We start from the raw sequence: 13,921 nt of genomic DNA on the forward strand, positions 1-13,921 counted from the left end.
AGGAGTAGATGTCCGATCACCGATGGCTGGTTGAGAGGCGAAGAGTGAGAGTCGTTGTGAAAATGCCCATGGGGTTGTGAGAGCCAAGTATCACTCGGACGGAGAGAAGCAGGAGAAGATGCCGGACATTTTCGCAATGACTCGTTCTCTGGTTCTGCGGAGCAGCAGCAGCAGCAGCTCCTCCCTTGAAGATGAAGGTAGAGAAGAGGGACTTTTTTGAGAAAATTGGTACTTATCTTCGGAAATCACGCCTGGGAATTATCTCTAAACGGCAGAAGCTGCCAAGTTTTGGAATGGAGCATGGTCATGACATCCGATGGAGAAAGGGAGAACTCATCGGCTGTGGTGCATATGGTCGAGTCTACATGGGTATGGATCTTGACACCGGCGAGCTTCTCGCCGTGAAACAGGTTGTTTCCTTCAAAGTGTCTCCCCTACCCCAACCCCCATCAACCCTTATGTGGTTTGTTTCTCTTTCCAACTCTGGTCCTTATCTTCTTCCATTGGCTACTTTAGGTTTCAATTGCGACAAAACATGCTCCAAGTGATAAGGCCCAAGTAAGAATTGGATTATTCTTTCTTGTTTTCAACAATGTACACACCCCCCCCAACTCCCCCCCACGGGAGCCCCATTTTTATTGATGGATTTTGAAGTACTTGAGAATTTCACAGTGTATCTTTGTATTTCTGTTTTTGGTTTTGTTGTCATTAGATGTGTAACTGAGGGGAAATATGATCTGTACATATGCAATACTTTGAGACTTGATAATTTATTTGAAGTTTTTATTGTAGGACAATATATTGGAGCTGGAGGAAGAAGTCAAGCTTCTGAAGAACCTCTCCCACCCGAACATCGTGGTTGGTATCCTCTGGCAAACTATTTTAATACTAAATATTTAATCTTTTTAGTTCCTCAAATACCCATCTTTTCTTTGCAGAAGTACTTGAGTACTGCAAGGGTTGAAGATAGCTTGAATATTTTGTTGGAATTTGTTCCTGGTGGATCAATTTCTTCTCTTCTTGGGAAATTTGGTCCATTCCCAGAGCCTGTAAGTTACTATTACTATCTGACTTTAGGTTAAAGACATTCCAGGACTCAATTTGCTAGTATACATTGTTGTTGGAAAAAGGTCATCAGAACATACACGGAGCAGCTTTTGAAGGGGCTGGAGTATCTCCACAATAATGGAATCATACACAGGGACATAAAGGTACTCTCTCTCTCTCACACACACACAGAGTCCATTATTATCTTGTTCTGAGCAAATAACAGCTGAGTTCTGCAAAACTTAGGGGGCAAACATCCTTGTTGATACCAAAGGTTGCATAAAACTTTCTGACTTTGGTGCATCAAAGAAAGCTGTTGAGCTGGTATTTTTGTCAATCATAATCCTTTCTATTTTGTTTAGTGCTAAACCTGTTTGCATTACGTGATTTACGTCCACACTGAGGTGTCATATAGTAACAACTAACAAGGTTCGTGGGCCATTATAGGCAACTGCATCTAGTACCGAGTTGAAGGGTACCCCATATTGGATGGCTCCAGAAGTCATTCTCCAAACTGGGCAAAGCTTGTAAGCACCTAGCTATTTTTGGTTACAATGTAGATAAATTGTTCTATTCAAATTGTTAAGGACATGCAACTATTGAACTATAAAATGTTTTAGCTCTTCTCCATGGTTGTTTACATGAAAATGTCATTCATATTGTAAGAGTGCCATACCATGGTTCCAATTATACTATTTGTTGGAATATGCAATCCAGAATACCGTGGGGGTATTTTGGTCCTTTTGGGGTTAGTTTATTTATTATGTTATTAGGTACAGTCGGCTATGTGGGTTTTAGTCCCACATCGCCTAGTTTAGTCTCTTTGTAATTTCCCCTCTATTTGGGGCTTACCTATCAATTAATTAATTCAAGTATTTACAACTTCCATCTTCTCTTCTCTCTAAAGTTACTGGTTACAGGTTCTAGGTTGTCTACATGGTATCAGAGCTATTGTAACCAGTGATTGATTCTCTTCTGGTTTGCAGTTTTGAGGGTCGTTTCAAAGTTCTCCAATTTATGGAGAAACCCTAGTTCATAGAAAGAAAAGAAGAACTAGGGTTTCCTGCCCATTTAATCTTTATCGATTTGTTTTAAATCTTTCACGGTCGTTTGTTGGTCTTTACGGGTTCACCCTGAAGATTTATTCAGTGGATATTTTTGGAATCCTTTCTGGTATCACTATTGCTATCGTTTCTGGTTTTCTAGAGTCGATTGGATTCCTGGTATGATGGCTTGATCTGGAGGTGTTTACAAATAGGATTTCGGCCTAGTTATCCCCTTAGTTTTCGCCGGATTTCCCTCCAGTTTTTGAAAGTGGGTTGGTATAAACCCTCTTCTCTCATGATATTTTTCTGCCATTGATCAAGTTTGGGGCAGAAGACGACATTGCAGGTGGTGTGGAATTATTTTTCTCCTTATGCGATTCAGCAGATTTGTGATATTATTGCCTTGGTTTGCTGCTGTGCAATTTCCGTCTGGTTGAAGAATCCTGCTGTTGATTTCTGATATTTGTGGAATCAAATTCTGCTTTGATTGCTGCTGTCGATTTGTTTCTGTTTCCATGTTTTCGACTGCTAGTCTGCGAAGGAAGAAGACCCATCGCTGGTTTTGTGAGGAAACTGCTTCTCTTTTCTCGCAAAGGGGGTGCTAATTGCGTGAAGAGGAGATCCGATATTTCAGAATGGGTTTCCTTTTATGAGTTGGTGTCGATTTGAACTACCAGAGCCTTCTGAAGTGATATTGGTATGGTCGATCCCCAGGTTCTGCCTCTGGTTCAAGCTGAGGATGGGAGACCACTGCTATTCTTCGATTTTCAGGCTTTTTATTACGAATGGGTTTCTTTTTGAGTTGGTTTTCCTGCCATTTGTTTGCTTTGCTGGTTCCGTGACTGTCAAGGAGAAGAAGACAGTCACGTTACCTTCTTGTCTCCTTATGTCCATATCTTTTTAAAGTTAGTTTTCCTCTTTAGCCCCTCACTTCTTAACTTTATCTCCTTATGTCCATATTTTACCATGCCTTCCAAGTATGTCCCCCATCTATAAATATTAATTCCCTCTATGTCCTTTGCTTTTATATATCACATGATCCCTTACTTTTTTATTTACCAAGGGCCCCTTGCAAAATTCTGGTTATTTACGAACTGCCATTACTTTTTAATACATTCCCCTATTTGACTACCCAATTGACCCTTGAAAATTCTTGTTTATTACCAGTTTGCCCTTTGGCTTGGTTTGTATTTAAAAAGGATTTCCACCAAATTACAGCCATGCCATCCTTTTTTTCCAACACCGTTCCCTTTTAATAATTCTAATTTCCTTCATATCCCATTCCTTTGGCATATACCCATAAACCCTTTGGAAGTTAATGGTATTCTCTAATTTGCCATTTCTTCCTTTTTTTTCCATTACCCTTAGCACCTCTTGGAAAAATCTGGAATATTATGTTTTTGCCCTATCTCTTACATCATCTCTGTTATGTCCACGTGTACTACACGTGAGGAGGGGATTATGTACAGTACACCTGCAGACATTGCAGAATGCAGAACTTGCAGGAACATGGGTGCAAAACATAGAACATCAGTTTTCTCCACCATTGCCATTGGGTATCCTTCGTTATTGGGTTGAGTTTGCCGTAAGGGGGAGATTGAAGTATTGAAGATATTTGGTTGTTGCCTATTTGAAGACTTTCAGTTGGATTGATATAGTTTTTTCCGCTGCCTGATTCAGTTTGTTTCCGCTGCTTGCTGCTCTAGTTATTTCACTTCAAGATTCTGTGTCACTATGACAATCTGAGATTCATCACTGGATAGCTATTGAAGATCGTTGAAAGCTGTCTTTTTTGGAAGACATTCTAGTCCCGGTTTGCTGATCATGGCTGTCCAAGTTTTGAAGATCTATTTTTTCAAGTTCTTGAAGGTTTTCAAATTCTTGAAGGTTTATTTGGGAGCTGCATTCATATGTCAAGCTAGATTCTATTGCACCTTAGTTTTTTTCCCATTTTGTTCAAGTTGGGCATTAGTACATTGTATGCGCCAACTTGAGGGGGAGTGTTAGCATTATTGGGAGTTCTTTTTTTCTTTAGTTCAAGCTGGATCTTCTTTTTTTACTTATTTGTATAATCCACCTTGAGGGGAAGTGTTGGAATATGCAATCCAGAATGCCATGGGGGTATTCTAGTCCTTTTGGGGTTAGTTTATTTATTATGTTATTAGGTACAGTCGGCTATGTGGGTTTTAGTCCCGCATCGCCTAGAGGGGCTTACCTATCAATTAATTAATTCAAGTATTTACAACTTCCATCTTCTCTTTTCTAGAATAAGTCTGCTGAATTGCTTGTTTGAGTATTTGATGAAAAGGGAAAGCTTGCTGATGCAGATCCAAGTTCACGCAGGAAGAAGAAGAGCAGCCTTTGAGCAGCCTTTGATTTTCGTTGGAGCCTTTACTTGTTTGTTCTTTTATGCTAGGGTTAAAACAGTCTTTTATTACTTAGTTCTTCCCTCCACGATTTTAGAGGGATAGGTTGCTTTATTTGTTTGTTTTATTTGTTTAAACTTGTACTCCCATTTAGAGTACAAGTATGCTGATTGTAATTAGGAATCAGATTAGGAATCACCACTCCTAATCTGACTAGGATTGCTTCTAGGATTTAGGACTGGAACTCCCAGTTCAAGTCTGATTATTTGTAAGGCCTTTTGGCCCCCCCCCTTTCATTATAAATAAGATAAATCGTGGGCAGGCTGCCCCACTTATTATTGCATTAAAAAAACTGTGTTTCAGATCTAAGATTGCTGCCATCGAGCTGCTGCCTCTGCTCCATCTGCGAGCCTGCATCCTTGTGGACTCAAGGTGGTTAAAGGGTGGGTTCTCCTACGACTCCTTGCACTGTGAAGGTCAGGAGGTCTTCTTCAATCTTCAAGCTGTTGCTGCTCCTGCACATTAACCCTGCAATTTATCCATTCAACCCTCAACCCCATTAAACCTGCAACTCCTACTTCAACTAGGACTCCATTATAATTCCAGATCTAACCATCACCTTCAAACCCTATTCTCAGTCCACCTTCCCTACATCATTCCCCACACTCGACCTCAGCCCTAGCCTATAATTCCCACTCTAACCCCTTCATCTCTTCACTCCATTAAACCCTAAAGCCTGTGACCCGATTCTGCCCAAAATTGCAGAAACTCAAAACTTCTCCAAATCCTAATATCTTTATACCATTAAGATCTCTGAAACCTGCCTTTTAAAACCCTATAAACCCCATTGTCATTACTTAGCCCTAACCCTAGATTTTGCCCTAATAACTCTAATCTGCCCATTCGGCCAACCCTTAGACAGAACCTGGTCCTAAGTGGAAGTTATTTCACCTAAGCTACATCACTTGCCATTGTGAACTATGCTTATTTCATTATTTGAAAGTGGAAAACAATTTTATAGTTGGTACAAGGGAACTTGAGAATTAATTTTCCAAATAAACAATTGTTCCATTTTGAAAGTAATAACTGGTGATTCGTTTAATTAATGGTATATGAAATCTGACTGCTGAAGCAGCTTCTAGTGATGCAGTCATTGACTTGAAAGACACCCCCTTAACGGAAAGCTATCACTCTACCCTCAGCAGTCAAATTTTGCCCATGGAAATAGTAATCAAGCAGTGGTACAGATCAAAAACCAATGTCACACAATAATATCATTTCAGAGTTATATGAAGTTCATGTACTGCCAGCTGGATTGTGGAGCAATAACATGGCAGTCTGAGCCTGGGCATTCAGATACTTTCTTAGAGGATCTAAACTGTTAGCATTTCAACTAAAGCTAACATGATTCATAAAGATTTTAGAAAAAAAAAACTGTGGTCAACATGTCTTTAGCTCAACGTGTCGACCAATGTAGGACATAGACAGCCCTGCAGCATCTTACCTCTTATTAATAATATTGGAACAACGGATCAACCTCAACTGTTTGTCCTTCAAGCCATAGTTGGAGATAGAGATTGTTTTTTTCCCTTCCAGGTTTCAACCTTGGTCGAAATGAAACCTCATGCGACTCTACAGGTTTTGAGAGTTTCGACCATACTTTTGGTACAATTTCTTTATATAAATAAGCAAGATTTCGGACGATATGAGTCTTCGTTTTGACCCATATTGAGGTTTTGACAAAAAAATAGGAAATTTTGACCAAAAAAAAAACCTTGTTTTGAATTTTTTGGCCAAATTACCTAAAAATCTTGGTGGAACAACGTGTTGGAGGCTATTTCAATGCATCTATAGTGAAGATTTGGTGCATTTGAGCGAGATTCTTGAAGATTCATAGTTTGAGATATACCCTCTTTTCCTAAAGTTAATTTTTGCCAAAAAAAAGAAGAGTAAATATGTAGAGGTTAGGCTGCATTTTTCTGTTAGATATCACATGCTGATCTATGACTTCACGAAATCGGATTTAATTTTCTGTTTTGAAATTATTTTTAAATTTTTTTGGTTTACAAATTGAGTTTTTGCAACAATTTTTTGAAAAATATAGGGTTAATACTTAATGTTTGGACCTCAATTTTCCAGAATCAGTTTTTATGATTGAAGATGCACATACACATGGGATGGACAATGACAAAGACCTAGTTGAACTCAACAACATCTTCTAGCTAGAGATAGATGAGGAGAATCCTTCGTACGAGTGAGTGAGGGATTGAGCCATTGAAGTGACCTTGTGATAGAACAGCCTGGTGGTAGGCCCGTCCTTGAGATTGCTAGTTAGATGGGTGCAAATGTTAGTTAGTTATGGCTTCTTGAGGGGGACGAGTTTACACACAGTCACCTTGATCTTTTGAGTCCCAGCCTAGTGGGGATGACTAGGGTGTTGAGTGATCGCATTCCAGATCCCACACTTACACCATTGTCATCTTGTCGTGGAGATGATGACGATGTTGACGATGATGATGGTGGTGGGGGTGTGGCGATAGATTTGTGAACCTTCGAGAGGAGTATGACTAGGCAGAGGTGGAGTCGAAGCTTATCTAATTCACAGGAGAGACTCAATTTGATCATGCTACATAGGATGCCAACCATGGTGCACATGCCCCCACACATGCAGGTTATTCTAGAGTCCTGTGATGCAGGTTCATACAAGATGAGCATGACAACATTGATATAGAGATAAATGTTTCATCCTTGTCTAGCATACTTGGAGGCCTCAGTTTGGAAGGTAGTAATGAATATGGTGGGTATAGGCTGCCGAGATAGTGGCGTGCACCATGATTTCCCACAAAGACATCCAGTGTCGGTTATGGTAGGTATGGTGGTTTGATCGGTATGCCTCTTCATCATCTTCATTCCTTACTACTCATGATGATCTATTACACGGTTTGTCATCTTCTATGGAATGTGGATAACATGTTTTCATTCCTAGGCCTCTAGCAACCATATCAGCCCAGTCCACCAAGCAACCATGCTGGAGACACATTTGTATCATCTTCCCAACCCGGTGATCTATATCTGAGGTAGGGGTACTTAGATTATGTTGATGATGAAATCTATCGGATTGTTGTGAACTTGTGATGTACTTTGAGCGCTTCTTCAGACATAGCATGACATGGCCTTCTTTTATAGAGTCGAAAGAATGGTTTCGTCGGTGGCAACCATCTTCCTCATCTTTTGAGCTTGCCCGGAACTCTATGTGGTATATATAGAGTAGAAGGAACAACTTTGTATGGGTTTTTGAGTTTCACCTTTGATGTGGTTATTTGTACACTTTATGGAGTCATAGTCGTAACAATTGTACACTTGTATGTGTACTTGTAGGTTGTGACATTTTGATATTAATAATATTAAATGATTTTTATTCATTTGTAAAGTGTAATTGTATATTTTAGTTGTTTTCTTTGAATTTTGTGTTATAGTACTAAATTATGTGTAGCATAGCTATATTTGAGAAATATATAGCCAAGGTACATCGTACAACTTGTTCTAAATCTCGCTCGAAACTTGTGGTTTCGATTGAGATATCTCAGTTTCACAGCTTTCTGGCATGAAATCATGGTCAATACCAAAATGTACCATGTTTCGGTCTGTTTCGATCATAGTTCAAAATCTCGCGAAATTTCGGCGATATTTCGTATATCTCGAGTTGTCCAAGATACGATACCAATCCGAAATGGAAAAATACCATATTTCGCGAGATATCGACGAAATATCGTGGACTCACGATATATCGCGAGATATTGAAAAAGTCACGTGCAATATTTCGAATATTTCGGTCATCTCGTTTCGAAAATTTCGGAAATCTCGGTCATTTTGGCATTTTACACCCACAGAAAAATACCATATTTCGACGAAATTTCGTCGAAATTTCGGTATCTTGGAAATTTCGGTCAGACCGAAACACCGAAACGAAACGAGATTTAGTACCATGGTTTCGATTAGGTTTCGATCGAAACCTTGTTGGACCACACATATAAAGTCATCTAACTGGATTGAAACTTGTATATTTTGACAAATTTTGACAGAAAGGGTGCTGGTTCCGTGGGTTTCGACTACATGGACCTCATTTTACCAAAATTTGTACTTTCTAGCCAAAATAGTTTAGTTCATCTAACACAATCAACCTTGCTAGACAGTGGATTCGGTACTTGAAGCTTGAAGGTATTACAATTAAAGTGCTTTCCCAGACATGTTCCGCCACTAAGTGCGAGCTTAATTGGAGTACATTCAACCTCATACACTCCAAGAGGCAGAACTGATTGGGTGCTAAGCAGCTAGAGGATCTTGTCTATCTGCATTATAATATGAGATTGAGAGAGGAGCACATACAAACTGGCATGGAGAACGATACAAACTCAATCTAGTTGGCCAAAATCTTCTAGGTGGAAGATGAGGAGGATCCCTTAATGAGTGGGTTCGAGATCGAGGTGAGCTTGTGTTATATGAGGCTGGGGGTTGGCCCAACAGCCAGATTGCTTCATAGATGGGTGTTGACGTCGAGGAGTGTACGGCGGCAGAGGGTAGAGTTCACTCACAGACCCCACGTCTATTTGAGGCCCACTCTAGTAGTGGTGGTGATGATAAGAAAGCGGAGTGGTCACGTTCCTCGGACGCCACTCCCACCCCTTCCCCCACTTAGGGTCATGATGATGGTGATGATGATGATGATGATGATGATGATGATGATGGTGGGTACGATAATGGTGATAGATTAGCTGCCTTACATGAGGAGGACCAGATGATTTGGGATGCGAAGCAGAGCCACAAAGATTCACAGGGGAGACTCAGTTCAATCATGCCATACAAGATGAGGATCATAGTGCACGTACCAGGAGAGCCTACACTCAACGTCTATGCAGGTGGTTCAGACCTAATGAGGAAGCGGTTGGGATGGGCATGGATAAGTCGAGCTTGTCTAGCACAATGGAAGCCATGAGTTTGGGGGAGAGTAGAGGATCTAGGCATTGGCGCGCACCATCCTTTGTAGAAGAGAGCCCCAGTCCAGCACATCATGGTGATAGTTGCTTTGAGAATGATAGATCAGCATCACATGCTGGGTATGGACCGTATAATGGATGTGCTGGTGGACCATCCTTCGAGAGCACCGATTTATTTGGATATGGTAGTGGCCATGGTGGATCTTATAGGAGCTAGATATGGTGGCAGTCGTAATAGGTCTTCTGCTTCATTTGGATATGGGGGTGGATCAGGGTTGGGTCATCTTTTGTCGACAACATCTTTGAATATCCAACCTAACCATGTGTGCCGGTTCTACCTTCTTACAGTCTCGGTAAGCCATTCCCTAGGTTAGGATATCTCGGAAATGTTGATGATGGGGCTTATAGGTGGGCAATAATGGACTATCAAAACAATTTGGCCCAAAACATGTCATGAGATACATATGTGTTGCATTCCGAGGAGTGACTACGATATCTTCAATGGTACACAGCTTGTGGATTTGACCTGCCATGAAACTCATGAAATTGAGTGGTGAGTGTAGTATCATCTATCACGTATGCTTGTTTTCCCATTATAATGTATTTTTTGATTGTTTTAAAATTTGAATAGCTTATTTACATTTCCAGTAGTTTATTCATATGTAGACTTAGTGTTTATGATAAGGCTAGTATATAGGATCATTCAAAGTACACTAGCAAACTTGGGTCAAAACCACAAGTACCATTTGGAGTTTTTGTGTGTGTGTGAAACTAATGCATGGGTTGGGTCAAAAATAGGCAGTACAGAAAAATCAGGGCAAAAAAATAAACTAAAATCCTGGGCCTCGAAACCATAGTTTCAAGTTTGCCTGGAAAAAGTACCAGTTTTCAACCGAGATATGGTCGAAACCTACCATATATCGGTTTCAGGGCTGACCGAAACTGGCCTTGAAACCAAGATTTAAAACATTGGTACACTACTAACCTAATGTATGAAACCAAACTAATGTTTTGAGTGTGTCTTTAATGGTTTAAAGGTTCCATTATGTTTAGAAATGCTTAATTAGGGTATCCCTGAAGTTTGGGCTAAAATATGGCCGTTTGACCACCAAAATGTGTTGAGTTTCGATCAGGTTTCGGTTGAAACCCAAAATTTCGACCATGGTTCGAACCTTGCTTTAAGCAAACAGGGCAATCACTTGCAATCTAGCATGGGGAATTGGATAATCGTATCGTTATCAATGTGTATTCAGCACATTTAGTTTGAGACTTCATTAGTATCTCTCTCTCTTCCAATTTCATTGATAATTCTCTCTTACTTTCAGACATGTCGCAAATTTGGGGTCAACTTTATATGATCTATGCTCTTATTTGTTATTATCATGTTTAATTTCTTTTTACTGGCTTATGATCCTTTTGGAGAATCTCCACCTTGTGGAGTATTTTTTTTAAAGATTTTCTTAACAATCAGTTAATTTACTTCCTTCTATTCTTTCAGTTCTTGTTGATCAACTTTGTTTGTGACGAATAAGAAAGTTAGATGTCTTGATCATTTCCAAATATATTTTTTCCAGCTCTGCTGATATATGGAGTGTTGGATGCACTGTTATAGAAATGGCTACTGGAAAACCTCCCTGGAGTGAACAGTACCAAGAGGTAGAAATCGGTGTCATTTGTACTGTTGAGGATCTTTCAACTGATGGTGAGATTTTGTGGTGTTCTATGTATTCTATCATTCAGTTTCACAATGACACAACTTCTTCCAGGTTGCTGCCCTATTCCACATTGGGACAACAAAATCACATCCACCCATTCCTGAACATCTCTCTCTGGAGGCAAAAGAATTTCTTCTGAAATGTTTACACAAGTATGCAACTTATCACTCTTCTAGATTATGCATAATGGAAATTCTCTTTTTTCTCTCAAAAAATTTTTTAGGAGTACATCTTTTTCCAGTTGTTCCTTTTGAGATCGACTTAAATAAATTCTAAACCAAAATACTGGATCCAAATTCAAATTGCATTTGAGCATGTATTTGCTTTCTATTTCTGGTATTATTATAAATTGTCAATAGCAATTGATGTTTGTAGAAATCCAGTTTCACTAACTTTTCGTTTCGGATAAATCAGTTCAACTATCATTTTTTTTTTCTTGAAGAGAAGATATGTCAGTCTACACCCCATAAGATTTTCCAATGTTTCTTCATCTGCACCTTTCTCCCAATAAAAAATTCTTATTTCTGCAGCTGCCTCTGTAGATTTTTTTGGGGGGTCTCTTGTGCCTTTCCAAATACTGATAGGATTTGTTGACAGGGAACCTGACTTGAGGCCAGCTGCTTCAGATTTACTGCAGGTGACTTAAACCATGAATTTGATGCACCCCTCAAATAGAATTTAAATAGGCCATTAAAAAAATTAGTTTTCTTGAACTTCCAGTATCCATTAATTTTTATAGATGAATCACAAACGAAGTTGGATTATTCTGAAACATGGTCTCTAATTTATAATTGGATGCAGCATCCCTTTGTTAGTGGGAAAAATCAGGCTCCAACCTTGTTTTTCGATTCTGGATCAGATCTCAAAAAGTTGTATGTATTACTGTTTCATGGTTCATGTTTCTCAGAGTTTATTTTATGTTGTTGTGCAATTGTCATAACCAAAAGTCTCTTTGCCACAGTCCTAACTCAGAGGGAGAACCTAGTGCAACCTGCAAAGTTTTTAGGGATGATTATAACATCAGCAATCCAAAGCAGTCAACTACATATTCTGAGCAACTCATTAAAACAGGGCCAGCTTCGGAGGCAAGTAAAAGTGACAACAAATGTCAAATTGGCACCGATGATGATTTTAAGGTGAATAAAATGCTAGGACCTGAAAAGCATTTAGTGCTGGACCCCTTTAAGGAACAGGTTGTATGTCACATTCTTTGCTTAGCAGTAGATTGGGAACTTCAGCTAACTAGTGGCATACCTACTTCTTTATTTTAGAGTTCTAACCCTGTGCCTGAACCCTTTGATGATTTACAATCCAAGTTCGAGTTTCCAGGGCCTAAAAGATTGAACTTCAAGGATTTTGGGGGATCAGCTAATGGTTCAGCTGGTACCTCTGGAATGCATGTGGAAAGGATTGATGGTATACCATTTCCTGCTGAGCCAACAGTGAGTGAGGATAATGATGATGATGCCGGTGGTGGTGTTGATGAAGTTACAGAGTCAAAAATTCAAGGATTTCTGGATGACAAAGTATGTTCTCCTTCATTAAGTAAAATCAATGTTTGACTTCTTATGAGAAAAGATCCAAATGAAACCTCTCCCCTCCTCTCCCCCCACTCCCCCCCCCCCCCCCCAAAAAAAAAAAAAGAAGCCTTCAAACTGTTTTTGCGACTTATGTATGAACATCAATATCATGTCAGGCTCGGGATTTGAAGAAACTGCGGACAGTTTTCTACGAAGAGTTCCACAACATGTTGAACTCTGCCACAGACGCCTCCACAGTTGAAGCTGAACATGGGGAAGATCCTATTAATGATTCAAATATGCCTGTCAGAAGGTCAGCACCTAGCAGTTTTGCAAGTGGAGTATCAACACCACACAGACATTGTAAAACCATAAGTCCCATCAGCAGTAGTGTTGACAATATTTTGAGAGAAACCCTTGAGTCTCAGCTTAATCAAAAGTAAGGGCTTCCAAAGTCTCAGGGCAATCACCTAACAAGCCCATACTTTGTGAATGGTTTATCTATGATTAGAGTTTTTCATGTCTAATATGTCATAAAGCCTTTTGGTCTCTGACATGTTTGATCAGACTTAGCTGTTCGGAGAGGAAGAAGAAGTGGAAAGAAGAGCTGGACCAAGAGCTTGAGGGACATAGAGGTGATTTGAACTTCGCCTTTGTAAACTCCCAACTCTACTTATCTCAAAAAACTTTTGCCTCCATTGGTAGCATTCTGATAATTGCATTTGCAGAGATGATGCGTCATGCAGAGGTCAGCAGAAAAATGTCACTTTGTAAGGATAGAGGTCTAAAACGGCCAAGAGACCTATAATAAGTTGCAACCCAGACATATGAGATGTAAAATTATTTGTAGCTTATCATCCTTGCACATAACATGCTCTCTTTTTCCTACCCAAAGTGAGGTGTAGGTCATATGTAGTATCCATTGTTGCCAACAAAAAGACCTTCTACGAATGATAGTAAGTATTTAACACATCATTTGTTTGCATTTCCTTGCATGTAATATTCACTGTTTGCATCTTCCCCTCCCCACTAACAGAGGTTCAATTGCATTTGGGGTCCTCAGGTGGTAAGAGCACAATGCAGTTTTGTTCAGGTTTGAAAAAAACTTTCATGCGATCATTGCTAACTGAAATTTATTTACTTTGGATAGTTCAGAAAGCAGATAAGAAAAGTTGCCCTTCAGGAAAATATTTCAAAGATGATGCTTTTTTCAAATCCTTGTTGCAAGCCTCT

At 39.6% G+C, this 13,921-nt stretch overlaps 1 pseudogene; it reads left to right on the plus strand.

The window, feature by feature from the left end:
• On the plus strand, positions 1 to 13,677 carry LOC122670599 (annotated as a pseudogene).
• Positions 13,678 to 13,921: the final 244 nt, after the last annotated feature.

This window comes from Telopea speciosissima, chromosome 8, assembly GCF_018873765.1.
Source record: "Telopea speciosissima isolate NSW1024214 ecotype Mountain lineage chromosome 8, Tspe_v1, whole genome shotgun sequence".
Classification (NCBI taxonomy): Eukaryota; Viridiplantae; Streptophyta; class Magnoliopsida; order Proteales; family Proteaceae; genus Telopea; species Telopea speciosissima.